Source organism: Chrysochloris asiatica, unplaced genomic scaffold (genome assembly GCF_000296735.1).
Source record: "Chrysochloris asiatica unplaced genomic scaffold, ChrAsi1.0 scaffold00247, whole genome shotgun sequence".
Lineage (NCBI taxonomy): Eukaryota > Metazoa > Chordata > Mammalia > Afrosoricida > Chrysochloridae > Chrysochloris > Chrysochloris asiatica.
In genome coordinates this window covers 555,714-560,834 of record NW_006408765.1, presented here as the reverse complement: position 1 = coordinate 560,834, position 5,121 = coordinate 555,714, and positions in this window count along the sequence as shown.

Below are 5,121 nucleotides of genomic sequence, written 5' to 3'. Positions count from 1 at the left end.
GTTCAATATAACTCCTTCTTTTTTCTCTGATGGAAATGTATTTAACTTAAACACAGGAATCTCTAAACTTGTAGAACCTAATGTGTCTGGGAATGATAGGAAGTGAACCACTCCTGCTTGTTGAATGCATATGTCCTTCTTACTAGAAACACAACATCAAAGAGTGAAAGAGTAGTGTGTGTTATATTATAGAAAAGGAGCTCTGGTAGCATAGTGGTTACGAACTACCAGCAGTTCCATGGGAGAAAGATGAGACAGTCTGCTCCCGTAAAGATTTGCAGCCTTGGAAACCCTGTGTAGTGTCACTATGAGTCGGAACCGACTCCACAGTACTTAACAACAACATATTGTAGAAACGTATTTTCATCTCTCCACTCCATCATCAAAAGTCTGTCCTTCAGCAGACACTTCTAATACTTTCAAGATGTTCACTTCTGGATGGTGTATAAATGTACAGCTACTGGATCTCAGGGTCATGGGAATATTTTTTCTGTCTTCTTTCATAATCTGATATCTTATTATGTGGGATCTTATGCTAGTGCATCAAATAATCCAAGAGCCCATAATCAAATAATCCATAAATCCTCAAATACTGGTGCTGGTTTATTTCATATAGACAGGAAAGACAAAATCATACCTAGTATATGTGTTTATCTTTTTCAGAACTTTTAATTGGCTATTTCAAGATACAAGGATCTCAATTTGATAAAATTACAAAGTGGTTTGTTGGTGTTCTTGAAAAATGATGTCGTCCAGGTATGGTGCTGTAGGTTAATGCGCCAGACTGCAAAGCTGTTTGGACAGCAAGTTCAGTGGTTGAAGCTCATCAGCTTCTCAGAAACCCTGTACAGGGTTTCTATGAGTCAGAACTGACTCTACAGCACTTAACAAAAACAACAACATAGTGGGATCAACACCAGTCTCTGTTTTCAGGTTGGTTATATGTGAATAAAGATAAAATAGACCACTTTTACAATTTGAATGCTACGGTAGCTTTTGAGTGTAAGCGTATTCTCTATCTCCATCTCCCATTGTTCTAGTAATGAAGTAACTAATGACAGAAACTAATTGATGTCAGTTGTTGAGTCATTTTTGTTGTTGTTGTTCAGCATCTTTTTTCTATGGTTGATAATCTTTGTAGACATAAACATGTAATACTTCATGCCTATTGCCTTCATACATTTATTTCTATCCCAGAACTTCCTTTTCCTGATATATCAGTAATTATGCTTTCCTGATATATCAGTAATTATTTTTATACTCTTGACCAGCTAGGCCAGCAATTCACCACTGGTCATGAATTTGTATATATTCAAATTTAGGGCCACATTTCTTCTACACAAAGAGAATACCAGGACAATCTTTTCATTGAGAATATTTTCTTTGTTGAGGATGTGCCGTAGCTGCTGTCCATTTTAAGCTTTTACACACATACTAAAAAAACAACAACAGAAAAACCTTCCTAAACCTGGGGTGGCACTGTAGAGTAAGTACTCAACCAGAATGTCAGTTTGAACCTCATGGTCAGTGCTTCAAACTCACCAGCCACTCATTGAAAATCCTATGAGTCGGGATAGACTAGATAGCACTTAACAACAGCAAACCAAATTTACCCTTTCATCGCATGGAAGTGAGGGATTTCCCATTTGGGCTATATGTGAACTGAGAAAGAGCTATTGTTTAAAAGCATTGGATCACTGGGGAAGATCCGGGCCAAATACCATGGAGTTAGTTTGTTACCTCTGTCCATGTCCTACCTTGTTTAATCTCAGATACATGTTGCATTTTACAACATATTTTTGCTGAGTCCATCTAGATTACCCAACTTGTAACTCATGACTTGATGGGTCTAAAATAGAAGAATTAATTATGGGCAGTTCTAGATCATTGTCACTTAGTACTTGGTGTCTTACTGGCTTTTCTAGAGTGCATATATGCATATGTCTTCCCATGTGCTACAGTATGTGGTGTCCTCTTACTCATCCAGTTCAGTATATATGATTCAATTGACAGAGTGGCTCATTGTGATGTTCTGGAGGATGGAGAATCTCTATATCTTCAGACTATACTATGAATAAAGGAGCCCTGGTGGCACTGTAGGATAAGCACTGGATGGACAATCATAAGTTTGGCAGTCAAAACCCACTAGTCACTTTGTAGGAGAAAGATGAACCTGTTTGTTCCCATAAGAATTTACAGCCTTTAAATCTTATACAGGGTCTCTATGAGTTTGAATTAACTTGATGGCAGTGTGGTGGGTATATTATGAATAAGGACAAAAGAAACATCATTAAAAGTGAATTGATGACTATTGGCTTCTTTTGAATGCAAAGTGTTTCTAAAACTATTTTCTAACTGAAATAGAAACAATAGTCACTAACCTTATAACTGGGACTATATCAATCTGTCCTGACAATAATAACATAACAGGTGCACCATCTACAAGTGCAACCAATACTTTGTTGAGTTTGTTATAGATCACTTCCATCCTCCAAAACTCATCTGGTTTCTAGAGTGGCTATGCTGGCAAATGTGATAAAGATATGTTAGATATCACGACTGGAAGATTGGTACTAACTTCTTTCAGGATATGATAATATTTTTACGTACTTTGTTGTCAAAGTCAGTGCATTTGGGGTTGACAACTTTTTTTTTTTTTTTCAAACTTCCACTTGTTCATTCCCTTTATGACAGCTCATAAATCAAAAACTAAGGATCTGAAGTGGAACTACAGCAGTTAACAAAAATGTTTATCTAATTATATATAAAAGAATTAGATAAATAGCCACTGTAGATCAATCGTATACAAGTACAAACAGTGAACAAACATAGTCAGATCTCTATTTATTATCTGGCCTCTATATGCTCCTGTTCTAAGAGATAGGCCACAGTGGTGATTTTGTCTTCATGAATCACTTTTAACTACAATTTTATGTTCAAATGATCTTATAATATTGGTATGGTCACCTTCCCCAGTTTTCAGGTACCCAAGGATATCAACGGAAGGACGTTTGAGAGAAAACTGGTGATTATGAATGTAATCATTTTAAATATGTTCCCCAATTCCTCCTGGGATCTCAACCTCCTCTATAACCAATAGTTTCCATATCTTAAAACTGGTCAAGCTAGAAATGAAAATGCAAATTTTTATTAAGGTTACTATTTTTATTCCTACTGTTGTTGTGTGTCATGGATTTATTATTGCTCATATCTACCTTATAAGGCAAAATGTAACTTCCCCATAGGATTCACATGGATGTCATAGCTTAATTATTTAAGTGCCTGTCTAGTAAACAGGAAATCCTGAGCTAAATTCCCAGTGGTGCCACCTCTGTTTTATCATTAGATGGTACACCTACACCTAACTTATTGACATGGCTAGAGCATGACGTGGTTTATAACATGACATGGATTTAAGAACACGGCATTAAGTGAATATCTGTGTTTTGTGAAAATGAAGAATTAAAAAATCAGATTTAAAAAATGGAGGATGATACATTTTACTTAACTGACAAATTACATCATCACCCAACTTCCAAACCACTGAGAATCATAACTAAGTCAAGGTGACATATAATCTTAACCATCACATCCTGTGTTACTATTGACTCATAACTCATAACTCAAAATAAAATAATCATATTTCTTTTACTATTTTCATAAATTCAAAATATCAAAGATCTACTTATGTCTCCTCTTTTTTGATGGTCCTAGAATTATCTGTTTTGGATGAAGTGCAGCCAGAGTGCTCCTTAGAGGCCAAGATGGCCAAACTTCATCTCTCATACTTTGGACATATTATCAGGAGGGAACAGTTGCTGGAGAAGGACATCATGTTTGGTAAGATGGAGGATAAAGGAAAAAAAGGAAGACTACCCAACAAGATAGACTGGCCAAGTGGCAGCATTGATGGACTCAAGTGTGGCAACACTAGTGAGGTTAGCCCAGGATCGGATATTGTTTCGTTCTGCTGTGCATAAGGTCACTATGAGTCGGTACTGACTTGATGGCACCTAACAACAACAACAACAACAACAGAATTATCTGTCTCTACTTCCAAACATAGTGGTTGTGATGGTTATGTACTGTGGAGTTGGTTCTCCAAACATAGTAAGAAAGCCAAACTAACCAATTCTGATATTAGAGACCTCTTTGGGGTTCAAACTCACCAGTCACTCCTTATATAGGGTTTCTATGTTTCAGAACCGAATCAACGGCACTTAACAACAACAACACTCTATATGCATTATCCCTCTTACTCCACCACTCATCTGTCAGGTTGTCGTACTGTGATGACTTGCATGTTGCTGTGATAGTGGAAGCTATGTCACCAGTATTTTAAATACCAGCAGGGTCCACCCATGGTAGACAGATCTCAACTGACTTTCTAGTATAAAACAGATTCGGAATAAGTAAAGGAGGATTACTTCTGAATGTTTATCCACTGAAAGCCTTATGAATAGCAGAGGAATTCTGTCAGATAGCACCAGAATATTGAATATTTAAATACAATGACTAGCAACAGAATATTATCATATCTAGGGCTGGAAAATGAGCCCCTCAGTATGGAAGGTACTCAAAATATTGCTAGGGAAGAATTGCCTCCTCAAAGTAGAGTTGACTGTGATGATGCAAATGGAGTAAGCTTTCAGGACCTTAATTTTCAGATGAGGCATAGCTCAAAATGTGAAGGACCAGCTGTGAGAATTCATTGATCACTGAAACATGGAATGTACAAAGAATAAGCCTAGGAAAAGGGAAGTTGTCAAAAATGAAATGGAACACATGATGATTGATATCCTAAGAACTTTTTAGCTAAAATGAACTGATATTTTACATTTTGAATCTGACAATCACATGGTTTACTATGCCAGAAATGAAAAATTGAAATGGAATGTTGTCATATTCATCATCAAAAAGAATTTAAAGATCTATCTTGAAATATCATGCTAGTTATGAAAGGATAATATCCATAGGCCTACACAGAAGATTGAAGTTGTCAAGGACTTAATTCTTCTTGGATCAACTATCAACACTCACGGAAGCAGCAGTCAAGAAATTAAATGAAGTATTGAATTAGGCAAATCTGCTGCACAAGATCTTTTTAAAGTGTTGAAGAGC